The following is an 18330-nucleotide window of genomic DNA, read 5'->3' as shown; positions in this document are numbered from 1 at the left end:
GGAGCAAAGATGATAAAGCATCGAAAGTCAAATTCCTTTTCCAAGGAAATTGGAGATAGGGAGATCCATATATACCCTTTGGTCCCACGGGTGTTTACACGCTTTTACCTGCCACATGGAATCAGTATCCTGCGTTCTTTTCGGAGAAGGATTTTGAGATGCTTCCATCGTCAACAACTTAAATAACTGTAGATATCTATCATCACATTTACTCCCTCTATTTTTATTTATAAGGCACACACACATATCAAGATATATAGTTGGATTCGTAATCAAATACACTCTACAACAATTATAAGTTTATAACCATAAACAGTATAATATAAGATAAATGAATGGTCAAAATGTTATTTGTAAAAGCGTGTCAAGTGTTATTTGTAAAACCGTGCCAAGTTAACCATGCCTTATAAACATAAATGGAGTGTGTATTTCGGGTTAAATCATAACACGATGTAGTGTTTTGGGGACAAATCTAATTACAACATTCTGACTACAAATTCTTGAACAGCCCATATTTTTTATGGAAAATGATTTGTTGTTGCAATCATTCTTCGGGTGGCTGAGATTGTGAAGCATGCAAGCTGCATGGAGAGTCAGGTTACAAAGATTTCAGGCTTTGGAGTTCTAATTATAGCACTTTCTAGCCACTGAACCACTTCCCCACTCTCCAAATAACACCAAATTAATCACAATAAGAAAACACCAATTTAATCAACAACAATTGCGCATAAAGACCACAAAGTGATGAACATTAGTACCGATCACGAATTAGATCCAATAAATTGCTTTGTGCCTTTTTGACATGTCATGTCCAATGTAAGTTTTGTTAAGCTTACAGAAGTATGTTATCAGACCCGTATGTTACGGCTTTCCTGATCTTATCAGATGGGCTAGGTTTTCACTTACCGTTCATGTTCTTTTTTTTAGAAATAATAATGCACAGTCCAATCTATGTATGCCTAACTTTGTAAATTTAATCCATATGTCCTAATATGATTGGCTATATGAAAAGTATATTAACATGTCATTTTAAGAAACGGTTTCAAAAACGTAAAATTTTAATATTATGCATGATGCAATGTTACAAAAGTACCTATCATGGTCAGCTGAAAAGAAGTATTTCAAAAAAAATAAGAATTGAAAGGGCTTTTGATTTGAAGAATCAGTCAGTGAACATGTCATGCTTGTTTCAGACCTACTGGTTTCTCATTAGTGCTTGCCCATTCGTTACAAAATATGGGGAAAGTACGAGAGTGTGCTCTCAAAATAAAATATAGTGAAATGCATGGGGTCCTAAAACTTTTTCTAGATTACGAATTAGATCCATAAACTCCCAAAATAAGCATTAGGTCCTCAAATTGTTTAAGTGAAGCGAGAATCCAAGTCCATATTTGATTTAGAGTGAACCTACACTGAACCCGTTAAATAGTTTAAGGATCTGAACCAATGAAAAAGTTGCAGGACCTAGATCTTGGTGAGAATCTGGTGCATTTCACTCTATGAATCAACGTGTCTCAAAAGGTTCCAAGGTTCAAAGTTCAGTAAGTGTCTATTAACAATATAAGAACTATAACTGAGGGGTTTACCTAATATCAGTAACAAACACCATATAAAACTTATAATCAGGACACTTGAGATACACATGTATATTTCTCCTACTCCCTCTGGTCAAAACTAAATATATTTTAAATGTGAGCAGTTAAACTATTTTAATACCAACCACAAAACTAAAGTATAAAGGGCACTTTTATTAGATGTTAGAATATCAAATATGTTACACTATAAATCGGTAGCCTATGTCTAGAGTCTGTGACAATGTCTAAACACTTGTTAATGCTTGGATGGATATTTAATAAATGACTAGACTTACAGAACAAACATTGAATGGTCCACATAATTTCTTGAAATTCAAAGGCCAAAGATTAAAGACCAAAGAACAAATGCAATTCTCTCTTCCAAGGTCCTGGCAGCCGACAGGGAAATACCTATTCGTTGGTCCAGGTACAGCCCATGCTTTAGCACATATTCTGCTTCTGCCCATCTTATGTGTACTGTCCAGACCAAGGGAACTTCAGGAGTACAAAAGATTTGATAGATTTGGGGTTTTGATTCTTGAATCAGTATCATTGTTGAGCTTCCTGTAATCACCTTCCAAGAATAAGCTGCTATGAAGTATATCTCAATCACAGTGGATGTATGTCATAATCAATAATCAAATAGTTTGCACATTGTTATAATCAGAAATGCTGCATTGAAATCAGAGTTCCTTTTATTCAACCAAGCTCCTATACCTCGCCAAATAGCATTATTTGCTCAGTGGCCTGAATTTTACTTGGTGTAGCTAGTTTACTAGGCTACCAGCAGCCAAACGTACATGCAGGTCCATGGAATACGAGAGAGGCAAGCAACATCCCATGGCCAACCATGGCTTCACATCATTCTTCCCAAGTGGTGCAAAGCCATTGCTAAGATCTTTTTGCAGTTCTTCAGGCATGCAGATGCCATTGCCATGGCTTCTCAGTATGCCACAGGCCTTCAGTCTAAAGAACTGCTTGCCTTCGCTACAGAATCAGTCATATTTGAGTATCTGACTACTGAGCATATAAATGCAATGCTAGCTGCCTGGAAGTTTGAAAGAAAATGGGGTCGTCATTTTACCTACGGACAAGAAGTGAGCCTAGCTCAACTGGTGGGGTAGGGGGTGGACACCCAACCATCCAGGTTCAAATCCTCTTTAACTAGAATTTCGTTATCAATTTTCTTCTTAATGAAAAACCACAGTTCCTACTAGGTTGTATCTCTCTTCCTTTTTAAATTTCATTGTGATCTTAACTCGTTTGTATTGTCAGTGTCAGATCCATTTGTCAATCAGGCACATTGTAGCCGAAGAATCTTCATTCGAAAAGGAAGCTCTTTTATCTTCATACTAGAAGATATTGGGATTCTCCTTTCCATCACACCCACGGTCACACACTACTCTTCCAGTGGGTCCTGAGTTCAAAGCATGAGAATCTTATTCACCTGTCAATCTTCGCCCCTATTGCAACAAGCATTGCAGCATGACGGCAGTATGAGCAGTTCGCGCTCGCCAAGTGCCTATAAATAGTAGCCACCCTAGCAATACAGAGATCAAAACATCAGAGCATTGGAAGAGCTAAAAGCTTCAGTCCAGCTATCTAACAAGAGTGTGAGTGTCTACACATAAAACATCAGCACTAGTTCGCTTTCCAAGAGAAGTCCAATCCAAAGATGTCTGGGTCAAGAAGCTCTTCTTCCCACAACGTTAACATGGCCTCCACGTGGAGCAAAAGAGAGGAAAAGCTGTTTGAAGAGGCCCTGGCCTACTATGGCGAGGGCACACCCGACCGCTGGCACAAGGTGTCCCGCGCCATGGGTGGCAGCAAGACGGCCGACGAGGTGCGCCGTCAATACGAGATACTAGAAGATGACGTCAAGCTCATTGAGTCTGGCAGGGTTCCGTTCCCCAGGTACAACACACAGGGAGCTTGGAACTAAGGTAAGAAGAACCAACCAAACTGTCCTCCCATTAAGAAATAGTTTTTCCTAGCTAGTGATCACTTGTCCTAATAATGCCAGACTTGTCAATAAGCATCATAATCTGCAGCCGCATGTCATGTAGGGTTAGCTGCTTGCTGTTATCTCAGGAACCCATGCACGGATGTGAAACATCAGCTATATGCAAACCATGCCCTAAATGGGTGAACACTAATAAGCTAGAACCTAGAATGCCACTGCACACCGATCATTCCCTTTCTTTTCGAGTCCACTACAGTTGGATGCAACATCTCAGAGTGCATGCACTAGTATAGAAACTAAAGAATTTGTCAAATGCGACAACAAATATTTGAGCTTCTGTCAGGCCATCATGCATGCTGTAGCCTGTAGTATCCAGTATGCTCCAATCTCAATCTGCGATCAGTTTGGCTTTCCCAGACTATATTCTCGATACCCAAAAGAGAAGTTAAGATCTTGCACTCTAACCCCGTTACTTCAGTTCCAGGCTATTGTAAATACCCATGACTTGAAAACTACAGATAAGCAGACAGTTGGCAAGCCGGCCATTCTAACAAAACTAGCATCCATGCATAAAGAGCTAGTACAAAGAAAAACGAACACTTTCTGTTGCTATTACAATTTCCATGCTATTGTTCAAATGCAAAAGTAAATGATTACCTATCAAGAGTTCCAGGTGTTATGGCTGTTCAGATAAGCTTATGGGTATGCCTTTTGTTTACTTTTTCAGGAGTGAAGGATGTCAAGAACCACCAGACCGGAACTACTGCTACATGTTAGCAATTGAAGGAAACATGCTGATATATACTGTGGTTGTATTATGAAGTTAATGATTGCTTGGTTAACAATAAAAGGAGCTACCAACGATACTTATGTGTGTTATGTGTATTAGTGTATATAACTTTAAGTTGTAAGCAAATCAACCCTTATGATAAAGAAATTAGGGTGCACTATCTGCCCATAGTGTGTAGTCATGGTCCCCCAGGAATACTTGTGCAGTAAACAGTGATGCAAAGCTCTTGTAATGGTTTGCTAATTATAAAATGGTGCTTGGTTGAAATTAATCGTGCTCCTCCATTTACGATGCCCACATATGCAATTTAAATCTATCCATTGTTCCTTTCTACGAAAAATGCACGTGACACAGGTATCATACATAAACTCAAGCAGGTCCTAGTAGTGATAAATCACAACCCTCAACCTATTCACAGTAAACTTGCAATTTATTATAAAGCCTGAATCATTTTCATTTCTCAACCCAAAATCACATTACGCGTTCATTAAGTAAAACCACGAGCAGTACCTGAACGAATCCAGATACAAGTCTGAGAACTGATTCCAAGTATTCGCCAGCAACAAAAAGGAAATAGTCTAATGCCTGATCCCCACTAATTCTCTATACTCACAGATGATTCAACCCCGACAGAATCAACAGTAGTAATGAGAACACAAACTGTGAAATTCGAATCTACATACGTACTATAACAGGCACAAGGTTCGTTATTCTAGCATTCCCTAGATCGCTATCTATCGGCGCATTAATTTCTACACCATCTGTGATCTATCAATATGCAACAGTTTAGAGCAGCAAGTAGAACACACAAGCATCGCAAGTCTGGTTGGCTCGCATACGCAGGTACGCTATCAGAAAAACGCAAGCACTAACCTAGGTTGCTTGGCCTCGTCGCAGATGGCGGCCGGCGGCGCTGCGCTTGATCGCCGTCCCCACGCAGTTGCAACGCGCCAACTCGCCGACCGGACAGGCCTCTGGGCCTCGTACCACAGTTCTCACAGGTACTATCGCAGCATGTGGCGAGGTGCGCGACCGCCGGCGACCGGCCCCGGCGGCTTTTCACCCTACCTATTGAACTCGGCGGCGGGCGGCGGGAGCCGGGAGGCGGGCTCGTCACGGCTCACTACCCGTGCGGTGCGGAAAGACGAGGGGCTCGGTGCGGGCGGGTGTCGACGGTTGGGCTTGGGCACTTCAGAAATCTAATGCTGTACTGGACCGAACGCGCATTGAAGCACGTCCAGGTTTTGGTGGTGGGGTGGGCTGATGAAAAGTCCAGCTTCGAATACAACGTGACATCGGAGTTCAATTCCTCTCGTAGCTAGCCCTTACCTCAAAATCTCAACTTTGTCACTATGCAAAAAGAAGATTCTCCATCATATCAAACTTACGGTACATGCATGAAGTACTGAATGTTGACGAAATCAAAAACTAATTACACAGTTTGGTTGTACTTTGCGAGACGAATCTTTTAAGCCTAATTAGTCAATATTTGGACAATAATTCACAAATACAAACGAAATGCTACAGTATACTACAGTGCTGGTGCAGTGATTTTGGTTGTCATGGTTGTCCAAAATCAGGCAACTAAACAGGCCCGTGGGCTGGACTTAAATGTATCGGAACTTGTAGACTACCTGCCAGTTTGAGCCCTGGACGCAGCCGGATCCTATGGACGACCCCGCCGGCGATGGCGTCGATCGGATCAGCGCCCTCCCCGGCGACCTGCTGCACATCATCCTCGCCCGCCTGCGCAGAGCGCTGGAGGTCACACGCACGGCCGCGCTCTCCCGGCGATGGCGCCGCGTGTGGATCCATGCCCGGGACCTCTCGCTCGTGGACGACGAGCCGGAATACCGCCTCAGGGAGGTCGCGCGAGACAGCGCATTCATCGGCGGCTTCCTGGACTGGGTGCTCTCCCAGCGCGGCGACGCCGACATGGACTCTCTCCTCATCTCCATGAAGACAGGGGACTGCCCCCGTCCCGACCAGATCGACGCGTGGATCCGCTACGGCACGCAACGTGTGGTCGGAGACTTCTACCTTCGCGTCGCGATGGGCTCGGAGGAGCCATATCTGACCGCCGTCAAGTTGCCCGAGCACGGAAGGCCCAGTTCCATCTCGCTGCATCTTTCTTGCCATGGAATCCAATTCCCGCCCAGGCAGCTACAGCACAAAGAAAAAGCACTAGAATAGCAACCAAAGCAAAATTAAACCCAGGCAGAGACACAATTCAAATGGTGCAGCAAGTGCTCATAACCAAATTGGGGGAACTATCACCTCAAGGAAAAAAGACAATTACCCCTGACGCTAACCAACTTGCAAAACATCTCCCACAGCCAATTAACGACATGAAGATGGCGGCGATCAAGACCCTGGTGGAGCAAGGCAACCAGCCCAAGCGCAAGAAGTACGGCAACAAAGTTGCTCCAGGACCGGTTGAAGCAAATCAGGGGCTGGCGGCCTAAGATCATATCTTGATGAACCAGTAGTTGTTTGAGTAGTCTCATGTTCCCTATGTTAGACCGAAGTCTTTTGTTCCCGTATTTGTTTCTGTCATTGCTTTTAAGCACTAAAAGGCCAGCAGGTTCGGCCTGGAACTTCAGTGGGGTAATATGGAGGATTGCTGAAATTATTAGAAATCTTTTGATCCTGTTTCTATTCATGTCATTGCCTGTAAGCACTAGAAGGCCAGCAGTTTCGGCCTGGGACTTCAATGGGATAATCTGGAGAATTGCTGAAATTATCGTAAGTAAAAATCTTATTGTGGTGATGTTAATGCTTGAGATACTAGCCTCAGTTGATTCAGAAATACAGTCAGCAGCTTCAACTTGTCATTACGTGGTAGTAAGCATGCGTCAGTTCACTTGCCTCTGTTGCGGCAACCTCTCGATTGATCTAAATGCGGCATGGCATCCCCGCGTGCTATGTCTGATGGTGAGAAGACAAAGGATTCTTAGACAGCTGAAACCAGTGATTCGCCAGAAAATTCAAACATTGTGGTGTATCAGATGTTTTTTGGTGTGTGTTCATCGCCGATCCTCTCGACGACAATGGCGCCCTTGCAGAGCCTCCCAGAAGTGCTTGCGTAGTAGGGGGTATTTTTTATGTCTTGGCTGATTACTTCATCCAGGAAAAGTGCTGCTCCAGTGCCAGTTGTATCGTTGAGATCTATGTCAAAAAAAACTGTAATATCTTGTGCTGGAATGTGCGAGGTCTCAACACAGCATCAAGTATAGCAACAGTCAAGAACGCAATCCTTTCGTCTGGAGTGACAATAGTTTGCCTACAGGAAACTAAAATAACCCACTGGAATTCACGTCTTGTCTCGAAAACCTTGGGGCCAAACTTTGCTGCAAACTTTACAGTGCTACCGGCCACAGGCACTAGAGGAGGTATCCTCCTAGCGGCGACAGAACAACACTTTGCTATTCAGAACAGCTCCACCATGGAAAACACTATTTCCGCCACTATCCTCATGAAGGATAGTAACAAACCGTGGACATTGACATGCATTTATGGACCACAAAGCGAACAAGACAAATTAACCTTCCTAGAAGAGTTGAAGAGTCTAAAAGATCAATCCCACTCCGAATGGCTAATGATAGGAGATTTCAATCTAATCTACAGGGCAGAAGACAAAAGAAACAATCGACTTAACAGACACCTTATGACAAGCTTCAGACAAGCGTTATATGAGACTCAGATGATGGAAATCGACCTACACGGTAGACGCTACACTTGGAGCAACGAGCAGCAAAGCCCAACATTCACAAGGATAGATAGATTCTTTGGCACCCCAGAATGGCACCTTCTTTTTTCAAATGTGGACCTACAAGCGCTATCTACCAGGGGATCTGATCATTGCCCCATCTTCCTCACAGGAGACATCCAAAGGCAAAACTACGTGGGTTTCCAGTTCGAATCATATTGGGTAACAATGCTTGGATTCACAGCGACCGTGCAGGAAACGTGGAACCAACCAGTAAACACGTAGGACGCCATTCTGCACCTCCATGTAAAGCTCATCAGAACAACAAAAGCTTTGAAATTATGGAAAAGACAAAACTTAGGAAATTTGGCGCTACGGCTGGCCATAGCAAATGAAGTCTTAGCACTCCTTGATGCAGCACAAGAGCAGAGAACACTCACTTCCGAGGAATTGGAATTTCGCAAATATCTCAAAGCTAAGTCAGTGGGCTTAGCTACGGTGCAGCAAGCACGAGCGCGACAACACTCTCGCCTAACATGGATACGTAAAGGGGACGCTTGCACAAGACTATTCATGCTACATGCAAATAACAGAAAGCGAAGATTACACATCCCGATGCTGACTACGGCACAAGGATCAACTAGCGAACACCAACAGAAAGAAAAAATTATATACAATCACTTTGTCGAGCTGTTGGGCACACCGCAGGAAAGAACATAGGGTTTAAACTGGGACAACTTGGGGTACCAGGCTCATGTCCTAGCCAACCTGGAAAGTCCATTTGAGCAAGATGAGATCAAAAAAGTCGTCATGTCCATGCCGACCGAGAAATCACCAGGGCCGGATGGGTTCATAGGGCTATTCTACAAGAAATGTTGGTCCATAGTAAGAGCGGACCTTATTGATGCTTTACAAGCCTTCCACTCCCTACAGACACGCCGTCTAGAACTGATAAATGAGGCCAACATTATCCTAATCCCCAAAACAGAAGAAGCAACAAGAGTTGCTGATTTTAGGCCAATTAGTCTCATCAACAGCCTAGCAAAAATAATCACTAAAATCCTAGCAGATCGGCTAGCGCCAAAGCTCAATGAAATATCTCCGGATGTCAAAGTGCCTTTATCAAGAAAAGATGTATTCATGAAAATTTTGTGTATGTCCAAAGTGTAATCAAGGCCCTGCACAAAGCAAGAAAGAAGGCCCTCTTCATCAAACTTGACATCTCCAAAGCATTCGACTCGCTAAAATGGGCATTCCTGTTAGAAGCATTGGCAGCGCTAGGCTTTGGTCAGAAATGGCGAAATTGGATATCAACACTTCTAGCGACATCGTCGTCAAGAGTGCTACTTAATGGCAATCCATGAAGAAAATTCAAACATGCTAGGGGAGTGAGGCAAGATGACCCACTATCACCAATGCTATTTATTATTGCAATTGATCCACTGCATCGAATCATGGAACTAGCAGCTACAAATAACATAATTCAGCCAGTCCTGCCAAGGGCGGCAAAACTGCACTGCTCCCTTTACGCTGATGATGCGGCAATCTTTGCAAAACCAGACCGAACAGACCTACACCGAATAAATCAACTTCTACAGCTATTTGGCAACTGCTCAGGGCTTAAGGTCAACATGACCAAGACGTAAAGTTTTCCCATCCGATGCATGGTCGAAACTATCAAGGAGGCACTCCTGGATTTCCCAGGAAAGGTGTCTTCATTCCCAGGCAAGTATCTGGGCCTACCACTGCATACACGCAGCTTAAGAAGAGTAGATTTTCAGCCACTCATAGACAAAATCGGTGGGCGTTTCCCGAGATGGAAGGGAAAAATGTTATCCCTTGCAGGACGAGAGACGCTCGTTAAAAGCGTTTTAACTTCACAGCCAATCTACCACCTCATAGTCTTCCCCATGCAAAAATGGTTAGTGAAACAGATCGACCGTTTGCGAAGGAGATTCCTTTGTAAGAGAGAGGAACTAGAAAAAGTAAATGGAGGACACTGCCTGGTCAAATGGACAACAACATGCACGCTAAAAAAAGATGGGAGGACTTGGCATCCTGGACATTGAGCGACTAGCGAGGGCTCTACGACTACGACGGTGCTGGTTCCCGTGGAAAAATGAAGACAGACCGTGGGCAGGACTGGATATCCCCTGTACCAAAAGCGACAAAGACCTTTTCAACGCATCAACGATAGTCACGGTGGGTAATGGCAGGAAAGCGCTCTTCTGGCACTCCTCCTGGATAAATGGGACGACACCGAAAAACATAGCGCCACTACTGTTCCAAAGGTCTACGCGGAAAAAACTTCACAGTATATAAAGCACTAGAGAATAACTACTGGATTGACCAAATCTCCCCACTAACCACGGGAGATGAGATCTGAGAATATGTAAACCTGTGGGAGGAAATCCAAGCACAACAAATCAATCCGGAAATAGAGGATGATATCAAGTGATGCTGGACAGAAAATGGAGAATACTCAACAAAGAGCGCATACCTCATACAGTTCCAAGGCAGAACAACGAATATCAACATCACTCCGATATGGAAAGCTAAAGCAGAACCCAAGTGCAAGATTTTTGCTTGGATCTTACTACACAGGAAAATTCTAACGGCTGATAACTTGGCAAAGCGGAACTGGCCGAATGATCCGATATGCAAACTATGTAATACAGCCCTAGAGACGCCGACACACCTATGTAAAGACTGCGCATACACTATCGCAGTTTGGAGCCACTTGGCTACATGGTTCGGTCTGCACCACTTGCCGACAGCGCAGGGGATTTCAACAATTTACAAGTGGTGGAAGCAAAGTAGAAGACATATTGGAAGGCAAAACAGACCCTACTTCGATGGACTGGTCGTCTATTTTTGTGGAACATATGGAAAGAACGAAACTGAAGAACTTTCAATCAAGAGAGCAAGTCCTCTGAGGATGTGGCATACCTAATTAAGGAGGAAGCTGGACAATATCAGTGGACAACTCAGGGCAACACCCGAGACCTCAACAAGAAGCCGCATAGCGTTTCTGTTTATTTTTCTCGCTGATTTGCTCCCCGGGGGGCCAGTTGTTTTTTGGCTTTTTTTTTTCCTTTGTTTTCCTAGTAGTGGTTCTGTTTGTTGGAGGGGCCAGTTTTTTTCTGTTGTTTTCCCGTTGTACTTTAATCTTTTCATTTTCACTTCTCTCTAATAAAAATTCGGCGCCGTCCGTTCAAAAAAATTCAATTCCCGCCGGCGGCTGTGGCGAGGTACGAGGCGCTGACGGCGCTCTCGCTCGAGGACGTGTCGTTCGCCGAGGACAAGGAAGGGCGTGGCCTCAGCGGCTTCGTGTCGTCGTTGTCCTGCTGCCCTCGCCTCCGTACCCTTTACATGAACAACATCTGGGAGCTGACCCAGCTGGTGCCCCGCGTCGAGGCTCTCGAAGAGCTCACGGTCATCTACGCGGCGGGTCTTGTGACGCTGGACATGGCCGCGCCCAACCTGCGTGTCTTTGATCTCTTGTACTGCTACCGAATCAGGGCGGCCAGGGTAGTAGCACCAAGGCTGCAGGAGATCGACTTGTGCAGGATCGGTCTCGATAGGCGCCCGGACCTGCTGGATATACAAGGCCCGACAAGCGTTCGCCGTCTCAGCGAGATTCAGATAGACATCCACGCGCAATACTACTCTTGCTACACGAGCGTCAGTTTCTGGCTCCTGGAGAACTGCACCGGCGTTGAGAACGTCGAGCTTCACCTTGACCATGCTAACTATGAGGATGTCACCATGGACGAGTTCGATGATCTGACGGTGGAAGGTGCACCCAGATTTCCTCATGTCAGGAGCATGTTCATGGAGGCGAAGTCTATTCCGGAGCGTCAACTCGTGGCAAGCATATCGTCGCTACTTCGGAGGTTCCCTGGCATGAGGTCACTGCGCATCGAAATCATTGATACAGACCGGGTAAATTTCGTTAAGAATACTACTCTTCCTTAGTAAAATAAAATGATCCTGAACTAAGATATGTAATCCGCTAGCTGTCCTCCACGCATATTCTTTTTTCCTTTTTGTGATCTTCAGGACATTTTGCGGTGCTTCTGTCGCCACCTAGGTACGTCCGATGATCATGGAAAGATCTCTTTGGAATTGCTTGAGGAGGTGGAGATTAGTGGATTCACAGGAGCGGACGAGGAGATGGACCTCGTGACTCTGATATTTAAGGTCTCACCTTCAGTCAAGAGCATGACTCTACATGCCACTTCGGAGACGGAACAGAGTAGCGAAGATGGATGTGGTAATGGTTCTCTAGAGCCAATGCATCGCAAACTGATGGACATCTCTTCTAGTGACAGGGGGCATTGGCAATTTGACAAGAGTGTCTGCACTTGGGGTGTGCTACACAACAGAGAACATATTGATGGTGCAAAGTGAAGGCAGCACACCCCCAATTCATCGTAGAATCTGCATCTACTTATCCAGCAGAGGCTCGCTGTTGTTTTACACTTTATGCTATGTGATTCGTCAAAAATGTCCGGCATATTTTTCGAAAAAAAAAAAGATTCGTCGAAAATGTCTATCAAGCTCATATTCTCGTTTTCAGAATTCCAGCTATTGACTTTAGATGTACCAACCAATGCATCCAGAAGCATAAGAAGCTAGTATTCCTCAAACCCTAAGATGTGGAATAGGAGTGGATCGTTTACCTTTCAATATCTAAACTAGGTGAAATCCCCGCATGCTGCTGCTGGAATTTGGAGGTATTTTTCACTGTATGTGAGTTCAATAAATGAAACAAATAGATAGAATAAATGCCGTGGGGGTATTTTCTTTGGAACTTCATGGTTGTGAGGAAATGAATAAATACTTCGTAGGACTCATCACCTAGGTAATGTCTGGATTGCATTTTATTTACAACGATGGCAATCATGGCATGCACAAAAACAGTAATAAATTGACAGAGTTATTGAACTAAACTGTACTAAAAAAGATACCCCCATTGCCCGAACAGCATGAAAATGTATAAACAAGGATACAAATGATAATTTGCATTAAGGTAACTAGATTTTGAAACGATTAAGGTAACTAGATAAGTACAGTTTGCAATAAGAATGAAGCCACACATTGCTCACTGCTCCCTCTCGACTTGGACTTGAATTGTTCTTTGAAGTGAGAAGGTTTTGCAAACTGAATCAGACAAGATATTAGATGGACACGTGCTTTTGAGATAAGCCCTTTGTGGGCAAGTACATTGGTGGCGCTTGATAGACGGTCTAATGCATTGACACGTAATGTAAGTTGTCTGGTAGAACTATATAATTTCTTAATTTATGCATATAAAAAATATTATGAAATGCATGACAACAACAACTCGTACAATGGTTATGGAGTTGTCTTGTAGCCATAAAATTTAGCTTATGAGACGATTGTTTCGCGAAACAACGATGACTTTCTCTCATCTCGCTCTTCCTCCACATCATCAGAAATTCTACATGGCATTGCCCAAGTCGTTAGTGTGCTATTTGCACCGGGCACTTGCCAGTTACCTAGTACGACATGAAAGAAGCTTTTCTAACGCTGGTCCTCCCAAGACCACAGGCCTGGCGGGTCTATTCCTAGATCAAAGTCAGGGAGTGGACTGGGCTACCGCTCTTGGTGCCTGATCAGGAGGAGGTGTCTTTTTGAAGTATGGTGGAATAAGAACCTGGAGCCTTTGAAGGGAAGGATGCGTAGAAGCCTGCAATAATCATGTACATTGCCTGGCAATTGTGGAACGAAAGAAACAGATGGGTTTTGACCATAATTAATCTCTTTCACCAGTGCAAGTGCTTGGTCTCATCAAGGATGATGTTGTGTTGCGGCAAGCAGTGTGTGGTGGTACTCCAGAGTTTGAGTTAGCTTAATTTTCTTAATGAATCTAATGACTTTCTATGCGTGTGTATCTTTTTTTTGTAATTTCAAACTTTCTTAAGACCCGCGCTGCTTTTTTTCTTTAAAAAAACTCTATTCCAGGTTCCTAATTTTAAAAGAATTCCTGCCAAGATGACGGATCCAACCGTAGGTGCCTCTACATGGGCTTCGGGTAACCAAATATGAACCGGTACCATAGGCACTTTGACAGCAAAAGAGGCGAAAAAAGGCAATCCATAGAAGGATTCGGCGCCGTTCACTAAATTATGTGGTTGATAAAATTTGTAAATCGGCGGTTCCTATTTAGAGAAGAATCAATAGAATAGCTAATAGCATAAAAACGGACCCAAGTAAAGTATATAGGAAAAACTGATAAGATGCCTTGATCTTTCTCTGTCTCGAACCCCGTGCCCCTATAATGATGGTAGAGTCAGGGGTGGCCCCAAAGCGAAATTGACCGGTGGTGGTTGGTTGAAGCTCCAGTGGGTAGCCACTCCCTTCTCAGGAAACTGTACGTGAGACTTCCGCATCATACGACTCCGTCCCAAGCTTCCGTCGTTGGCCCTTGTCATTGGACCACTATGCTTTTCTTTTCCACCTTGACTCTCGAATCTTTTGCTTTTCGAGTGGTGGCGAACAATGCAGCTTGCGTTGCAGGAGATGCCTGCCCGTCGGGCCCGGCCTACTTCCTACCCGAAGAAGGCTAGCCAGACTAGTGGTAGGGGAGCCGACCGTAAAAAACCCTATTCTCGAACCCTCTGTTGAGCTCTACCCTGCCCGCATTTATTTGGAGGGGGCCAAAGAAATGTATCCACCTACTGCCAACAGTCTTTCTTCAGAATTCTACTGAACGGGTCGATCCTTCCCCCTCCGTTTGTTCTAGCAACTTATCCTAAGGTCAAAAGAATCGCCCCACTTTCCCTCTTGGAAGGAACATAGCCCCGTAACCCCTCTAAAGAGGAAGAGAGTGTAATGCCTTAAAGATCTCATTTTCTTTTTTTATTACTCTAAACTAAAGAAGCAACGGGCCCTTCTTGAGGGAGGAAGGAACTGATTTCCGATTTTCGGGAATTGAATCCGGTGCTACTTTTTGGTATAGAATTGGACAGGCAACTTCTTTGTCGAAACTACTACTTCAAATAACCCCCTTTTCTTGCAATCCCCCTTCTCTCGAGCTTAAGCTTGACCAGCTCCAATTTAGCCTATTAGAGTCAGCTCCATACCTGATGACTCCCCTCCCTCAAAGAAGGACCTCTTCGCCTAAGCTTGACTTGAAATACCAGGTCTTTGTCCCTAATCAATGCATCCATTTAGGTCAGAATTCTGTATACCATAACTCCTCTTTTCCCTACTGAGATAGATTTCAGGAATACCCTGGCCGATGAATCAGTCTACTTTCTTGCTTACCTACCCGAGTCGGCAACTTCCTTTGATGAGTCACATCCCTCCTTTTTGGCCTATCGAGTTCCGCTAAGACCTCTTTGACTTATTACGCTTTAACCTACCTGGTACTAGGACTCATTGTGGAAATCCCATAGGCCTATCCTCCTTGGGCTTATCCCCTAACTACTTCCACATAGCCATATTCAAGGTGGTTGACCTACTTCCTCGGGTTGGAATCCTCCGTTTTGGAATACTTTACCTCATCCGTCCTGAGACCTATCCTTAGCCTCAGTCGTAGCCTGATCCACTCTCTTTTTCCCAGCAAGTGAATGCGAGTCCAGTTCACCCTCGACCTCGAAAACCTATGAAGTACGAGGAATGAGTAGGGATCGAGTGTGAGTTCCGATCTTCTCTTCCTAGGCAAGAATGAAATTGGACAGTCTCAGCCTAGAAAGTGAAAAGAACGAGATTGAAGCGTCCCCACATAAGTAGAGACTAAATGTGATACAAATATCAGTCCCAGGAGGCTGATAACACATTTATTCGACAGATAATTCAGTTACCGTACAACTCCCGAGGGAGTGGGCGTGAAAGCCACGCAGCGATAAACAGTAAATAGATAACGGCGGCTAACCAAGCGACTGCCAAAAGACAGCACTCGGGACTACACGGCAGCAGCAGCATCTTGGGCAGGGCAACACCACAGGCAGCGTCGGGTGCGGACACAACCTCTACTCGAGGTCTTCTGCGACGAACTCAGGGTCTTCCTCTGTAGCAATGAAGCAAGGGTGAGTACTAACGTACTCAACAAGTCCAACCCCATCCACGGAGGGGATACAAGCAAGATTATGCACAAGTATAACAAGGATAGGCTAGGGTTTACTTTGCGGAAAAGCTAATTTTTAACACATGCAGGGGATCATTTTCGGAAAGGTTTTTTTTTTTTGTAGAATTCCCTTTTATACCCGAAATACTGAGTGGGGTTGATCCTACACAAAGGATCCAAGCTTTTATCGCTATCGGACTCCCCGTCCGTCATAGCGCTCGGCACAACTGCCGGACTCTTCTGAAATTCCACGCGCACACACACGCACACACTCATGACATCCTTGCCCAAACACTAGTTATGTGACCAAGCCGTAATTCGTCCAATTCCGTGGACACGGCTACCCGGATAGGTTTTCACTCTGCAGAGGGTGTACACTTTTCCCACAAGTAGGGTACCGTAGCACAATCACCTTAGTGACGGTACAGATCCTAACAAAGCCATTACCCACCTTAGCTAAGACTGGCTAGTTCTCGCGGAAACACCCAAGGGGTTCACGGCTCATTTAGGAGACCGTAACCGGGACTCAAGTCACCAAGATCTTAATCCTTTTCCGTGGGTTCCCGTCGCTCACCAGCACTCCTGAGGACTAACCATCCAGCTAGTGGGATTTATGCTAAGCCGTTGCCCATACAACGGTCGAGTGGTTGCACGATAGTGGAATTAGGCAAGATGACACATTAACTCGGTCCTTAATTATGACCGGATGGATACCTCCCAACATTGCCCAACCACCAAGGTACGAGCACAACAACTGGGCATCCCACACAAGGAACACCCATCCATCCCGTCCACACATTTCTTTCCCGAACCCAAAAGCCATTATTCTTACTTGGACACACACACACCTTAATTTCCCGAATACACCATTGTAATAATGTTTGCATTTGAGTAACAGATTCCTAAGCGTTCTAGCGGCGGTTATCAACTAAACAGAGCGAGTCATATTTAGAGATAAGCATAGGATAACAAGGAATGTTCATAACAATCAAGGGGTGGCTATCCAACCATGTCTTGCGATAAAATAATATGCATTTTGTAAAACAGGCCAATAGGTTGTGTTTGAAAAACTAGGTTTTAAGTATGCATCAAAAGGGTGAGATTGGACTTGCCGTCTTCAAAGCCTTCCGGGAGTTCCGGCTCGCGGTACTGGTCCTCGGGCTCGGGCTCGCGGTCAAACTCTTCCTTGGGCTCCTCCTCGGGCAATCCGCGATCTACGGCACACACAAACAGACACACAAATAAATAAAGAGAAAACGATTTTTAACCGAGAGCTCCGAACAGGAAACGCGAACGGAAAATAGGCGGAAGGATTATTTTTGGGGAATTTGGATATGGATCGACGAAAGTATTCTGGAGGATGACGTGGTAAAATTTGGGATTAATTGGAGGGAGTTTGGCGCATGAAATGACGGGTTAAACAAGGATTAGGGGCTTAAACGGCGGTTTAGGACTGATTTTGAATAAATCAGGGACCTATTTGTAATTATTTTCGGAAGTGGAGGGGCTTATGTGTAATTTAGGGAAACTTGGGGGTTAGATCTAAAATCAAAGGCAATCTTCTCCTTCTTCTCCAGGAACTTGGAGATGGAGAGAGAGAGGGAAGGTGGGCCGGCGGTCGGCCGGCCGGGCGTCGCCGGCGGCGAGCCGGGGGCGGCGGGCGGTGGAGGAAGAGGAGGGGGGCCCGTTTTGCCCCTCACCTCGGGGGGAAATGGAGAGGAGCGGCCGGGCGGCGTCGACCTTCGGGCGGAGGGGAAGCGGCGGCTTGCGGCGGCGGCGGCGGCGGTGATTCAGGCGGCGGCGGCGATTCAGGCGGCGGTGGCGAGCTGAGCGGTGGGGGGTGCGGCGGTTGGAGTCCGGCGGGATGGTGCTTTTATAGCCCGGCGGCGGGTGGGGGTCCGGGCCAAGGGGGCGCCGGCGGTATGGCACGGGTCGTGCCGCTTGGGGCCGGCGGCGGCAGTGGCCGGCATGGCACGGTGGCGTGCCGGGGCGGGGAGGTAGGGGCTGGAGGCGTGGCGTGGAGTGGTGGCGCGCGGGACCGGGCGACCGGACGTCGGGGCGGCGGCGCAGGTGACCCGGGGGCCGGGTCGGGCGCACGGCCCGAGGGGGCGGCGGCGTGGGCGGCGGGCCCCCCCTGGCGAGCGGCTGGCCGGGCCGACCGCCGGTATGGCGCCAGGGAACGGGGGGGGCGCCGGA

General features: G+C 45.7%; 1 long non-coding RNA gene across 1 annotated transcript; it reads left to right on the top strand.

Moving 5' to 3' along the window:
• Positions 1–3121: 3121 nt before the first annotated feature.
• Positions 3122–4598, top strand: LOC101770444. The gene is made up of 2 exons (XR_001164053.2): positions 3122–3517; positions 4265–4598. It is a non-coding gene; the product is annotated as an uncharacterized LOC101770444 (long non-coding RNA).
• The last annotated feature ends 13732 nt before the right edge of the window (positions 4599–18330 follow it).

Source organism: Setaria italica, chromosome V (assembly GCF_000263155.2).
Source record: "Setaria italica strain Yugu1 chromosome V, Setaria_italica_v2.0, whole genome shotgun sequence".
Taxonomy (NCBI): Eukaryota; Viridiplantae; Streptophyta; class Magnoliopsida; order Poales; family Poaceae; genus Setaria; species Setaria italica.
Note: the sequence above shows the minus strand (reverse complement) of the source record. Positions and strands in the feature narration are given on the sequence as shown.